The 15,477-nt window shown below is 42.3% G+C and overlaps 1 protein-coding gene across 6 annotated transcripts in view; it reads right to left on the reverse strand.

The window, feature by feature from the left end:
- Positions 1-15,477, reverse strand: part of Rbm47 (RNA binding motif protein 47) — a 161,619-nt gene that overhangs the window by 76,553 nt on the left and 69,589 nt on the right. The window lies entirely within an intron of this gene.

The following is a 15,477-nucleotide window of genomic DNA, read 5'->3' on the forward strand; positions in this document are numbered from 1 at the left end:
GGTCTTCTCTAATACTTTCTTGCAGTGTCTTTGAAAATTACATGAATGATACATTGTTTCACCAGTGACTCAATTGTAGGAATTTATATGAAATTTTCCAAATAATTGAATTGACCCATTTAAGCAAAACATACACACACACACACACACACACACACACACAACAAACAAACAAATAAACAAAAAAACAAAAAAACTATTACTTTCTAGGATGAAAATATTTTTAAATGATTCATGTGTTCGTGTGCCTCACTATCATTTTAAACAGAAACTATGGGGCACATTCTTCTTGGTGAAACAAGGTTATCCTTAGAAACTGACTCAGTCAAGCTCAGTTGAGGTGGAACAACAACTTCCGGGTTATTAATTCAAGTTTGGATGTTCGTGGCTGTTGAGCCCCTTTCCTGCTATTTCTCACTGGTACATGCCTGCCATTAGCTATCCCAGTGCTTCCCATTTGTTTTCCTTCATTTATCCATCTATGTATGTTAGCAAATGTACATCTTGCTAATAAGCATTGGAGACATAGTGGTGAACAGACAACGTGATCCACAAGCAGCTAAGAGAACTTACATTTTATTTTAGGAAGCAAGTATAAAAGCAGTGTGATTTGTATCTTAAAGTATAGGACATAATTTAGGGGTGAGAAGGTCACTTTGAGAAACTGGTATTAAAGAACTGAGCAATGAGAACCTAGACTAGAATAAGTATTTGCTGAAAAATAAATGAATGAATGGTCATTAGCCTGGCAAAAAAAGAGAAGCAAAAGTTCTGATTTATTATGCACTGGGAATGCTGAAATGTTACCCAGAATGTCTAATCAATGGCAGGTATGATGCATACCTACTGTCTCAGTGCTCGGAGAGGCCAGGGACAGGGGGATTGTAAGTTTGAGCCCAGACTCAGCAACTTAACCATTTATTTTGAGGTCTTGTCTCAAAATAAAAAATAAAAAGGGCTGGGGATGTAGCTCAGTGGTCATTTAATTTTAAAGAGCTGGCATGTGTACAGGGAATGATTTTTCAACTCATGTTTAAAACTAAATTTAAAACAGATGTCTACACTAAGAATCAAGAAGCACTCTATAAGGTGCTGATAAGATTCATAGCTTCAATTTTGGCTGTTGAGAAGTTTTTTTGCCTTACCTAAGCCTTTGAGTTGCCAGACAAGTGAAGGATTGTTAGTGATCACACAGTTAACCTGTACATATTCTGTTTTTATTTCACCCTACAAAACCACCACCAGCTCCAATGGCCCAACTCTGTGGGAGGATTCCTCCAGGTTGCTGGCGTGGTTCTCATCCCACATTCCCTGAATGTGACCTTTCTAAGCAGTCACCACATTCACCTTGAAAGGCTGTCACCCATCCATGCCTTAATAGAGCTGTGGCAGTTCTGTCCGGAAAAGTCAAAGCAGGCTAGCCTCCTTGGGCATTACTACTTGTTGCAAAATGTCACTTTATTTGGGACCCACTATTGTCCCCAGAGATTTCATCCTCATGGTATTTTACCAATCAAGAATAACTAGTAGTCTAAAGGACAGATGGACACGTAACAACAACCTTTGAAGAGAGAAGTTACTCAATATACCTTGTAAAGAGGACCTGACATAAAAGCATTATTATCATCTCTTATTTAACAGCAGTAAAGTTTAAAATGCCAGGGATGTGGGCCAAGTTATTCAAGGCTTAATTTAATGCACGATTTGATCCATCAACAAACTACTGTGAAACTGTACTGACCCCTGACAAAAGTTGTGCAGGTAACCTTCAGTGATCTTGATTACAGTTCGACACAGATCTGTCGGATTTGAAATCTGTAAAAACCAAATGAAGGAACTGCACAGAATAAAGTTTTCCTGATGACATAAAGGCAAAGCAAGAAGCTATGATTATCTAGAAATGGTTTGTTTTTACATTTTCCCCCTAATACAATGTTCAGACTTAACACCAATGAACTTGAGAGAGTGTGGTAGGAATGCATAAGCTCTTCCAGTGATGGGGTCTATATTTGGATTAATGTGCTATATCGCAGAAGGTCAAGAGCTTCACAACTGCTTGAGCAATCTAAATGCATCTATGTGACAGGGAAGTTTGCATATCCTTGTTTTGAAATCTTAAGAGAGGTAAGAAAAGGTTAATCCACCTGTCGAAAGTTACGTAAACTCTCAGTGGTCAAGGGAGCAAAATGGCTTACTGCTAAACTCATTTCAGCTTTGCACATAAAAAGATATCAAACCCACCCACCCTTCCTCCGGTGAACTCCTCCATAGTTGTTAGATCCAGTTCTATTTGCCTAAATACACAAAGCCAAACCAGAAGGTTTTCCCATGGGGGACATTTCCTGTAATTTTGAAACAGATCATTTCTCCTGGCCATTTTACAACTGGAAACTTGTCAGAAGACCCTTGCCAGTGTCACCAGGCAAAAATGGATTCACATCCGGTTCCTTCATAATCAAAAGGCTCTTCAAATCCGTGCCCATGTCTGCCACAGTGAGCAGACCAAATGTTCCATATGCTCCTGCTATTTCATACATTATACTGAGACACCTTTCCCCAAGAACTGGTGGTTACAGAAACCTTATGGAGCAACTCTGTTTCTAGATTTTCCTACTTACTGTTTGGGTTTAGCTACTAATAACATAGTCACAGGTACCCGTGTTTCCGCATACAGCACTATTAGGGTCAACCAAATGTAAACAGCTGATTAAGGTTCTAGCTTTATCAAGTATGCTAAAATTTTTTACCAAAAAAAAAAAATTAGAATATAAAGACTTAACATTCGCAGGAATATTTATTCATTAGTTTCCCCCAAGCCATCACCAGGGTATGGAAACCACTCTCAAGCTGCTCTGTCGTAGAAACACAGATTTGATAAGAAGCCGTCTTTCCAGCTGACCTTTAACTTGTTGCTATCTTGTCTAAGTTTAACAAGGAGCAGGGACAGAAAGTTTTAAAAGTATTTTCGTGAAACCAGAGCCACCATTTAGCAAAATCTTTAAAAGGAATGAGTCACCGACATACGCAGGTGCAGAACCCAAGGTGATACTGGCACCTGGCTCCGGATTCCTTGCTGAAGCAAATACTAGCCCGTGATTCCCATCCCCGGTAAAACCGAAGCAGAGGTAGAGTTTAGCTCACTCTCCATGACACACACGTCCCTCTAGTAAAACCGAAAATGTTTGATGGAAACTGAAGATTACAATTCTCCAGGGACTCGGAGCCACCGGAAAACAGAATTTGCAAAGAAATTTCCTTCTGCCTCCTGCCCCAATCTCCCCCCCTCACCACCCTTGTCCCTTCAAGAGAAGGGAGCCCGAATCTTATGGAGTCTGCAATTTTAAATATTAATAAATATTAAAGTACGAAACGAGTACCTGCCAAACACCTGGCGCTCTCTTTCCCCTGCTCGCTCTCTCCTCCCACGCGCTGGCAACGGAATGCCCTTCAAAACCATGGCTCAGTGCTTTTGGTAAATGTTTTACGAGACACTAAACAGCCTGTGTCCCACCCTCAGAGCAAACACCATTGAGAGAACACAATATAATGGTCCCAAAGATATCATGCGATGTACAATAATGTCAATGAACAAGCGGGCTCTATTTCCACACTTCCTTTTAAGGGGGAAAAAAGATCCCAAATTTGCAGAGGGTGGGGAGGAAGCTAAGCCACAAGGGCTTCTAGAAATAAAACTTAACCCTGGGAGCATGAGGGCTCTTTTTTTTGTTTTGTTTTGAAGGTGGCATTATGATAAGCTCGTTGTTCTAATCCCCAAGCAAGTCTTGGCTTGCCAAACTGAAAAAGGTGTCAAAGGCAAAGTTAATAAAGGGTGGAATTCAGCGGTGAGACCAGAGATGGCGACCACATACAGTATTTCCAGTTAGCAGAGGCAAATGCAGCTCGGAAAGTTTCTCAGAAACCATCTTCTACAATAACAAAATGTACTCACTTCCCTTTTTCCATATCCTTCAAGTTATTCACAGTTAAAAACCAACTGCTGGAAACCAGAAGTTTTGCATTCCATTCAAGTTAACAATTACAACTGGAGGATAACAGAAACTTGCTGGCACCAAGCTATCGGCATACCCAAAATGTCAGGTGCTTCTCTATACCACCAGGGTTAATCAGATCAAGAGGGGAGCCCAGAGCTTGTCTGTCTGCCTGGTTTTAGAGAAAGGACTTAGAGGATGGCCCAAGTCCAGAGTCCGTGTGGGTGACATGCACCTACCTGCTCTTGGAGCTACTAGTTTGTGGGCCAGTCTGAGAAGTGAGAAAATAGAATTATTTTGTTTCTGACAAGCCTGCTCACTACAGGGAGACCAAGGCCATGTAGAGAAGAAGCACGAGTTTGCTTTGGCTTTGGCATCACACCCAGAGACAGGTTAGATAAATAAGAAAACCCATGCTCTTGTCCCCACCGGTACCTCAGTCCCCAAGAGCACTCAAAATTCTGCATTTCATACCTTGAAGATGTCTGCTGGGATGGAAAGAAAACTGAGATCATGGTTTTCCTACACTCCCAGCTTTGTGACCTTGAGCAAGTACCTCCACCTCTCTGAGCCTGTTTCCTCATCTATAAGATATAATTAAAAAAAATATCCAGAGCCATTGAAGATTTATCAGGAAGAACTGACAACTCTCCAACTCTGAGCATACAGCACCTCTTTCATCTCCAAAACGGGGTTTGAAGGGCTGTGGCAACTGTGAAGCACCTCCTACCTTACGTGCATGGGTCCCCTCTTCTCCTCTTCCATTTCCTCAAGTTACAGAAGTTTCAGGTTAGCTCTGTGACTAAGGGCAATTGACTTCCCTCGTCCTGGTCTGACTGACTAATCTGTTTGGGTGGGTATCACAAATGACCATTTATCGGCCTGCTCAGGGGTGTGGTGTCAGGGCGGCCAGCCCCAGGCTGTCATCTCTTCGTGGCTTACACAATTCTCCCCATCTTGCCCTCTAACACAGTTAGCTAACCTGCCTTTTACACTCCCCACCCGCCCCCTTGCTCTCTCTTTCCTTCTGTCTTTTTTCCCTTTCCTTTCCTGCTTTGTTTCGCCCAGAGACACGATGGGAATGTGGCAGAGGCTGATGATCCCCCTCATTCCATTTCTTCTAGTGTTTGAGTGACACATCAAGCTGCCCAGTGCAGGAGCCAAGTTCTACAGGGGAGAGAACTGAGACAGATTCGACAACAGGTGCAACATCGCGGGGCCACTGCCCGCAGGACGGGCACGGGACCTGGGCGTTCCTGACAGGCCAGGATTTCCCTGCTGCCAGTCAAGGGCTGGACCAGCTCCTCACACCCAACACACCTCTTCTCGGTGCCACCCAAGTTCCCATCTCGGATGATCTGCTCTCCTTGACAACTGGGGCGCATTTTCCTTGAAGATCCTTCCCCCGTCTCCTTCCCTCCTCCCTCTGGGCTGGCCAACCTTTCATTCTAATTTGGGGTCTAGCTCTTCCTCTAGAACCCTCTTTTGGGCTGCTCCCGTCCTTGTGTGCCTTACTCCAGGGAAAACCCAACAGGAGCCAATCCCCACCTCAGCTTGGAGGTTAGTGCGTTACCATGGAGGAATATAATCGAATTTGGATGAGTAAAATTCAAAAACACAACATCAAAATCCAAAGCAGAGACGCAAAGGAGTAAATTTCTGTAAAAACAAAGGCAAGACTTGGGGGCTTTAATGTAGTTTTTTGTTTTTTTTTTTTTTTAACAAGAAAAGTGTATTACAAGACAGCAAAAGAGTGAGCCATCCTATCATGCGAAAAAACAAGCATTATCTATTAGATGTCCAACATTACCATGTGCTGAATATGAAAGATCTCATTTAGTTCAGCCAGACAGATGAGGAGACAGAGGCAGAGAAAGGCTGCCCGAGCTCACATAGCTAATGCAATGGCACAGTCCCTGCTCCCTGCCTGAGTCACACTTCCCCTGCGCCCTCTGGCCTCCTCACCCTAGGAATGTGTCTACCGCCTGTCAAGGTGCACCTCGTCCATTTTCTCCTCCATGGGTTTAAAACCCACTTGGCCCTGTTCTTCCTCACTTGCTCATTGGACAAGTGTAGATTTGTCCCACTCCCTGCCCTCTACCTTTTCTTATTCCTACAACCATCTAGAACTGTTCAAAGCTACTGACAAACTCTATTATTAAGGCTCTTGTGTAACCACAAAGTCCAACCAAATAGCACGGGGTTGCCCCACTTCAGGTCAACTTTTTTTGATCAGTTTCTCTGTGGTCCCAAATTTGATATTTAGCTTTCAACCTCGTAGGCTGTTTCTGTGTTCCACCTGGCACTGGGTCAGCTACTGTACTCAAAGATGATATGACGCTGTTCAGAGACGAAAGTCTGTGTCCCTGAAAAAAGAACTGTGACTACTGCATAATATAAATGCTTCAGAATAACATTCCCCCTCCCCCCTCCACCCCGGCTAGGGGTGTAGCTTAGTGGTAGAGCACTTGCCTAATATGCATGAAGCCCTGGGTTCAATCCCCAGAACTGCAAAGAAAACAAATAAAGCAATCCCCAATGTGGGGGGAGGAGGGGCATGCTGGGGATGTGAGTCAGTGGTAGAGTCCTTGCCTCAGACGTGCAAGGCCCTGGACTTTGATCCCTAGCACCACAAAAAGGAAAAAAAAAAAAAAAAATCTTCCCTAAATTAACATTTCCCACATCTGGTCACCAATTCCAAGTCCTCTTTTTTTGTCCCATTGTCTCTGTAATGCTAATGGGCAGCTCTAACACTGGAATTTTCAACTACAGAGTTCTGATAGGGCCGAATAATTGACCTCTGGAAATCACTGCTCTATCACCCCAGGCTTATTCTAAAACATCTGTCAGCTTTAGGGGCCCAGACCCACCTGGTTATGGGTAAGGCTAATATATACTTGGCCAACAGAATGATTTCAGATTCTGAAGGGGGTTTTGAGCTCCCTTGCACACCAGAGAATAGGAGAAAGGATAGGTGGACATGGCATCTGGAGCATCTAAGTCTCCCAGAAGCTCCAAAGGCCCTGGAACGCCTGTGAATCACTCAAGTCCCTTCAGTTCTCTGGAGAGGGTTTCAAAGAGTGTCATGAGTGTGACCCTCAGAAACTGCTCACTGCCCAGCCAAGCTCAACCCAGACCAGAGGCAGTTCCAGCAGCCCCTGGACAGGGGAGCGGAGCACATGATAAATCTACACTGTCCAGTGCTGTCTTTTGTTGGGACTGGGACACCAGCCTCTAGACCAGCAGTTCTCAAAGTGAGGTACCCGGAACCCTGGGAGATCACCACAACTCTTTTTTTTTTTTTTTTTTAATTTTTTTATTAGTTGTTCAAAACATTACAATGATCTTGACATATCATACATTTGATTCAAACGGGGTACGTAATCTTAATCTTATTTTTCCACGTGTACAGACTGCAGGATCACATTGGTTATACAGCCACGTTTATACATAGGGCCATACTAGTGTCTATTGTATTGTGCTGCCCTTCTATTCCCCCCCTCCCCTCCCCTCTTTCTACCCAATCTACTGTGACACATTTCTCTCTCTTTTTTCTTCCCCCTCACACCATCTTATATGTAATTTTATGTTAGTATGAAGAGTCGTGGTGTCACGGAAGATGGTAGGAGACCCTCATTGTCACCATGACTCTTAATACTAACATATTTGCCTTTTCAATACATTGGCGTTTGCACTAGTGATGCAAAGGCAGTGGTGGGTAAAACTGCGGCACTGTAAAAGGCAGTGTCACCCAGAGTACTAGTAGTCATGGCATTTTTCATTACCAGACACTCAAGGATCTCCCCGCAGCACTGGGGACAGAGCCCAGGGGTGCTTTACCACTCAGTTACCTCCCCAAGTCCTTTTATACTTTTTTTTTTTTTTTAAATATAGGGTCTCCCTAAGTTTCCAAGGCTAGCCTTGGACTTTATACCCTCCTGCCTTAGCCTCCTGTAGTCTCTAGGATTACAGCGGAGTTATTTTCTTTGTTTGTTTGTTTTGGGCTTTGTTTTTAAGATAATTCCCTTAAGAATGTATTTGAGGGCTGAGGTTGTGGCGCAGTGGCTGAGCGCTTGCCTAGCATGTGTGAGAGGCACTGGGTTGGATCCTCAACACCACGTAAAAACAAATAAATAAAATAAAGGTATTGTGTTCATTTACAACTTAAAAAAAAAATGTATTTGAAGGCTGGTGATGTAGCCTCGGGTAGAGTGGGTTTGATCCTTAGCAACCCTCCCCCACAAATAATTTATTTAATAAAGAAGTATAATATTAATTTTATTAAATCCCAACTTTTAAGTACAGTGCTTTTAATACAGTGCTTCTACTGTGGACCAAATTAGGACAGCTGACTCGGGAGAATCACTTGAATGACCTGCTGTAGAACTGACCACTTTCATGACCTGGAACATCCTCTGTACTTGGAAGAATCAACCATGGTTATTCAGCCTTGGATATTTGTCAGACATTTTCTTGAAAATGTAAGAAGTGTGCCTGTCACTTCAAAGAATGTGATAGATGGTATTTGTTTTCAATAAGCAATTCCAGTTTTCAAATAAAGTTAAAATTGGGAGAGGGGGAACACTTGCATTACCACCACGAGCTTGACAACTTGCCAATAAATAAAGACTTCTCTGATGAGACCAGTTCTGATACTAGCAGATTTTAACACTGTACTGTATAATGGAATGTGTCAATATTTGGAAGATCTTTCACAACTCAGCGAACCCCTATTTTTCAAATGACCAATGCATGATGTTATAGAAACATATGACTTATCTTCAAAAAACAAGATAAGCCAAGGACTTTAATGTAACAGAACAAGAAAATTTCATTGATATGTATAGAGACTGCACACTGCAACCGCTCTTTAAGAAATCATCCCTTGTAGAGTCTGGATTTAGCATCAAAAAAGAATGTTCACAATTATCAGAAAAGATTACTAAAACATCCCTCCCTTTTCCAACCACTCGTTTTGTGAGGTTGAATTTTCTTCATATACTTCAGTGCAAACAACATACCTCAACAGACTGAAGCAGGAACAAATATGAGAATACAGTAGAATTCTAGCAAATTCATCATTAAAGAGATGTGCAAAATAAACAATACACTCTTCTCACTATTCTTCTTGGCAATAGTTATTTTTCATTAAAAATGTCATTTATGTTATCATAAAAGTTAACTTGTTATTTTAAAGAAATTAATAGATATTTTTAATTTCTTTAATCTCTAAAGCAATAAATATTAACAGATACAACTTATATAAACAAAAGCATGTTTCGTTCCTCGATAACTTTTAAGAACATAAAGATAGGGTTGCCAGATTTAGTAAATAAAGGTGATATTTTAGGATACCATGTCTCATTCAATATTTGGGACATATTTAAACTAAAGATTATTTACTGTTTATATGAAGTTGACATTTTATCTGCTTGTTAAGATGTCCAGGGCCCTAAAAATTTGAGAAACAATGTACTAGACCATGTCCCTCACATGTGAGGAAACACTAAGACCAGCGTTTATTAAGCACTCATTGTATATCAGACACAGTGCTAAATTCTTGACATACAGAATTTCCTCCCCAAAATCTACATGGCAAATACTTTTTTATAATCCCCATTTCCTCATACCAGCGAGGAAACAAAACCCAACAATGTCAAGTGAAGCCAATTATTGGTAGAAGGCAAGATTGGAACCCACCTGCTCAGACTCCAAAAATCTCAGCTTATAACTCATAACTCAGGTTTATACTGCATTCTGAATAATGGAGATTCCCCAAAGACGGCTGGCTTTTCTGCATAATTGCATCTCAAATTTTAGTAAATCAACTTCAGTTGCTCATCTTCTTTCTATGTCTCACAGCTGTGTGTTCTGCTACAAGAGCCACAGTGACACCCAAGGCTGTAAGAACCATGTGTGTCAGGGAAATCTATCCAGAACTGCCAGCGGCTTTGGACTTGGAGCTAACAGATATTTCCAGTCCCAAGCTGGGAATCCTAGCATAGAGCAATGGTGCACTGGCACTGTTTTTTACCATTAGTTGGTAGCCACTAGGAACCTAGGACTGAGCTAGACTCATCTTCTAGAATGAATTGGGTATTTGTCTAAATTCACGTGTACCAACTGGAGCAAATACAACCATTGCCATAAACCAAGTTACTATCTTTTGTCTGATCATGAGCCAGGCCATGGGTATATTTAGTGAGCTTGAGCTGGATAGCAAACAAACTAGGGAAAGTTAACTGTTTTATGATCCAGCAAGGAAGCAAAGACATGCACTTCACTATGCCGAAAGGTCTGCAAATACAGAAATGAATTTGCTTGCACCCAACTACCCCAAGAGACTTCCTCCAATAACCAAGGGACTTCCTCCAATAACCGATTGCTATAATTTAATGTAGAAAGCGATAAACATAGGGAGAGAGGCTAATCTCTGACATGGAAAGATTTCTTTAACAAAAGGCAGAATCTTTCATTTGTCTATTATAAATGTGAATCTGTATTGAAAGTGAGGTACACTGGATTATGCTAACAGCAGTTTATACAGAAACCAACTGCTTTAAAAATCAATCTGGATGGCCCAGAGGGGTTGGGAGTCTGAGGCAGGAGGATTATGGGTTAGAGACCAGCCTAGGTAACTTAGTGGGACTTTCAGCAATTTAGCAGGACCCAATCACAAAATTAAAAGGACCAATATAGCTCAATAGTAAAGTGCCCCTGGACTCAATCCCCATTACCAAGAAAAGAAAAGAAAAGAAAATTAGCCTGGAGGATGGAACAAGGAGAGAAAGATGGGGGTGAGGGGAAGATGCCCAGTGATAATTGAGAAGTACACTTTAGAAGCCAAGACTGATGTTAGCCTAGAGAGTAGGCTCAGGGAGAAAGGTCTGGGGAAGGCCAAGGCCTCTGGACGCTGGCCAATGTGCATCAGAAAGGAAAAGAAGAGTCATGAAAAGAAACTACCAACTTCATGTTGACCCAGGCCCACCTGGCAGTTCTGCAGGGAGCAGACACTGGACCAGCCTTGCCCTCGGGCCTTCTTGCCCTCGGGCCTTCCTGCCCCCTCTCCCCAGGTCAGCCCTTTTATCTGCTCAATCTAGAGCCCTTCAGTGGCAGCAAGAGGAGAGAGGACACGCTGAGTTGCAAGCGTGGGCTCCCTCCTTACATGGCCTTAGATGACCAGGGATTTACAGAGCTGTCCCCGTCAAGGGGCCTTTAGAATTTATTCTTATGACCTCTGCACGAATGTCAAGGAGGACACAGCCAGAACTGTGACTCATTAAGTTCCCAAAGCCAAGTGCAGAATGCACAGACTCTGGACCTGAGTCCTCGCTTTCACCTTCAGAGCAAAGTCACAGGGCCCTGTCTGCTTTGTGGTATTTGGAAACTGAGGTGAGGAGACCCCTTCTGCTTCCCACCAGCCCGGCTGCCTCTCTCCATTTTCAGCGTTCTCCAAAGCACAAGGAATACAGAATTTAAACTTACGGTGTGTGAGCCGCGGGCCTTTTTAACTTTTCTAAAAGAGATTTGCCTTGAGAAGTGCTGAGGTCTATTCGTGAAGGTCACCTAGAATATGACTGGCAAACTTTTCCTGTCAACAGCCACGTGGTAAGTATTTTAGGCATTGCAGGCCATACAGTTTCTGTTACAGATTTTGCTTCCCTTTTTATCCTCCAATTCCTTAAAAATGTAAAAACCATAGGCAAAACATACAAAACCAGTGTTTGGTTGACTATTTTTTTTTTAATTTTTAATATTTATTTTTTAGTTATCGGCGGACACAACATCTTTGTTTGTATGTGGTGCTGAGGATCGAACCCGGGCCACACGCATGCCAGGCAAGCGCGCTACCGCTTGAGCCACATCCCCAGCCCCTTGGTTGACTATTGTATTAAAACTTAGGTAGGTGTTCCAGAACCATCTTGCTAAGAAAGGCTGACGTGCTAAGTCTCTCATTCTCTACTTGGAGAGTCATCTTGTGTTTGCTATGATCCTCTTCAAAGAAATCAGCTATTTCAGTCTAAAATAGTAGTCTAATTTGGAAAACTTGGTAAACATAGTTTAAAATAAGCCAAGGTTCAGTTCCCAGCAACACACACACACACACACACACACACACACACACACACACACATAATCTAAGTAAATAAAATAAGCTAGAATATTTTCTAAACCTGCTAGTTTTCACTGAGTATGTATATATGTCTGCATTTTTAGCAATGTCATGAGGAGGAACTTTCGTTGTGGTTCATGAGACTACAATAATTTGGGAATAAAATTCTGACTTGGACTAGGAAGGCACAGTGTGAATGACGAAGAGATTTTAGGTGCACAAAAGAAATTTTAAGTGCAGCAGTACAGGGAAGAGCAAAGACATTCGTATGAAGAGACCTGAATCTCAGGCTTGGCTTTCGTTGATTCTCAGCCTCGGCTCCCTCATTTTTAGAATCAAGGTGCTTGTCTACGTCAACCTCTTACTCTCTTCTTATTGGTGTCTGTTTTAAATGAACATCACATAGAGACATCAGTGCTTATCAGAAGACAAAAATAGTCCCTTCCCGGATGCAGTGGCACATGCCAATAATCCTCAGGAGGCTGAGGCAGGAGGATGGCAAGTTTAAAGCCAGCCTCAGCAACTTAGTGAGACCCTGTCTCTAAATAAAAAATATAAAATCACTGGGAATGTTGCTCAGTGGTTAAGCACCCCTGGGTTCGATCCCCATTACCACTCCCCGCCAAAAAACAATCCCTGGGTTTTCAGGATGTATCAGGAGCATATCATCCCTTGCAATCTGTAGATTTTAGGTATAAAGTAATTAAATGGTACATTCTGAGCAATGTCATGAGGAGGAACTTTCGTTGTGGTTCATGAGACATGTAATTGGGGAAGTGTAAATAGGTGATCTATTTCAGACAGGCCTCCACTGAGTTAAGTAAATAACTCCTTCCTAAGAGTCAAAAGGTTTTCAAAGCCGAATACATCCTCACAGACCACAGGAAAAACCAAACCAGAAACAGCTGCTTGAGAATACAAATGATGCTCTTAGGCAGGAATGAGCAATACATAGCTATTTGCCGGGCTAATAATAAGCAAAAGTGTAAGCCAGTAGTTGTCCACAATTGCAAGAGTTTTCAAAAATACTGATGTCTGGGTTCCCCCGACCCAATTAAATCTGAACTGAAGGACTGGTGCTTGGGTGTTGGTGTTTTTAAAAAATTCTCAAAATGATCGAAACCTGAAGCACAAGAAGCCCCAGTTCCAGGGGCAGAGGGCAGTAAGGGTCCAGATCTAATCAGACTGCACACTCAACCACCCTGGCTAAGTATTCTGGTCAATTCCCTAATGCCAAGAGAACTGGAGGCTATCGGAAAACCCCCCAACAGGCTTTATAATTTGCAATTAAATTATACATGACTTCTATTTCCGAGTGTAAGTTTTACCATTTTCAATATGACCTTTTGTCATTTCCACTGAACTGATTTGGAGAACTCCTGAGAACTCTGGCCAGAATGTCCAGAAAGCTTCTTTTCCAAGGTTCTCTCAGCCCTCGTAAGGACTAGCAGTTTAAAAACAAACTCTGGGCCAGCTACAGCAGTGCATGCCTGTAATCCCAGCAGCTAGGGAGGCCAAGGCAGGAGGATCACAGGTTCCAGACCAGCCTTGGCAACTTAACGAGGTCAGGTTTCAAAATGAAAAGAGTTGGGGATACAGTTCAGTAATTCAGTCCCCTGGGTTCAATCCCAGTACTGGTGTTGGGTGCGGGGGGAGATTGACTCTGGCCTTAGACTGACCTGGGCATATACTATGGTTTTGATATGTTCCTGGAATTCACATATTAAAAACTTAATCTCCAAAATCAAATATTAGTGGTACTTGTAGGCAGACCTCTGGGAGGTAATTAGAATTATATGATGCCAGAGTTGGGGCCTCCATGATAGCATCAGTTACTCTATAAGAAGAGGAGAGACCCAAGCTAGCACACTTGCACTCTCTATGTAATACCCCTTGCCAGGTTATAGTGCAGCAAAAAGGCCCTCACCAGATGACAACATGCTGGCACCATGCTCTTGGACTTCCCAGTCTCTAAAACTGTGAGACATGAACTTCTTTCCTTTGTAAGTTACCCAGTGCCAGGTATTCAGTTATAGCAACAGAAAATAAGTTAAGACATCATGTGTGCCAGTTCCATCAGGTACTCACAGAGCCTTGTACAAGTCATATTTAAAACTATTTCCTTATTTGCCAAATAGGAAAGCTAACACCTTCTCTATGGAATTGTTGTAGATGATATAAAAACAGGGTAACCAAGTAAGAGATCATACAAGTAAACTAATTCTCTTATTCTTGGCACACGGTAAGTACTCAATGAAGGTACATTTTAATTAGCATCATCAGTTCTATGGTTCTAATTCCAATATTTTGTGACTCTAAGAATCCCGTGATAACTGATTACACAGGTGGAGGTGAACAAAAATCAGTAGGTATTGGCATCTTAGATCTAAAGGCCCTGTTTGTGTTTAGTGACTTTCACTCTAGCCTGGCATCCTAATAATCACTTCATTCTTGGCTTAAGGTTTCCCTTTATATTTTGCTGACCTTGATCTTAGTTTCAAAAGGACCTCGTTTATTTTGCAGACACAGAATTTTTGTTATTCTTGATGAAATCAATGCAGCTGTTCTGTTTCTGTTATTTCTCAGCCTCCAGCGGATACCAGTGAGTACAGCTGCGGGGCAGGGAAAGTGTATTTTTCTCTGCCCTTGGTGCCCAGCTGAGGACACATCTGGGAGCACAGCTCGGATGCGTGACTGGCTTCCAGACCTTGTTCTTGGGAACTTCAGTGCTGACATCTGAGTGTCACCCATGAAATCTACCAAAAGTTTGATGCTGACATTAGCCACATCCCTTAGCCTCATAACCCTGGGTGCGTGCTCCTTATTGTCCACAGCACTTCATATCCTTCTGCAAGGTATAAAGCCACCATGGACCTGCTGTTCTGCCAAGGGACACAGACATTTTGTTGATACCCACAATTTTCTTTTTCCTCATGCAGGGTGGGAACAGATCTCTTCCTCGTAGGAAGACAGATGTCCTTTGTAGACAGAGATCCGCTTGTCTGTCATGCTATTGGTGGAGTCATGGCTTGTGTCCACCTTTCTGCCTTTTCAGTTTTGAAAATGAGTTTTATTGTCTGGCAAAAAGCGAGTCATCAAAGAGCAAGAGACCGAAGAACTGTCGGATTCATGAAACTTTTGCCTACGTGAATGAAATAATCTCTCTTTTTTAAAATATTGTTTTAGTTGTAGTTGGACACAATACCTTTATTTTATTTATTTATTTTTATGTGGTGCTGAGGATTGAACCCGGTGCCTCGCATGTGCTAGGCGAGCGCTCTACTGCTGAGCCACAACCCTAGCCCCTGAAATAATCTTTTTTATTTTTTGAGAATTTTAATATTTATTTTTTAGTTTTAGGCGGACACAACATCT

The sequence above is a fragment of the Callospermophilus lateralis genome, chromosome 8 (assembly GCF_048772815.1).
Source record: "Callospermophilus lateralis isolate mCalLat2 chromosome 8, mCalLat2.hap1, whole genome shotgun sequence".
Classification (NCBI taxonomy): Eukaryota; Metazoa; Chordata; class Mammalia; order Rodentia; family Sciuridae; genus Callospermophilus; species Callospermophilus lateralis.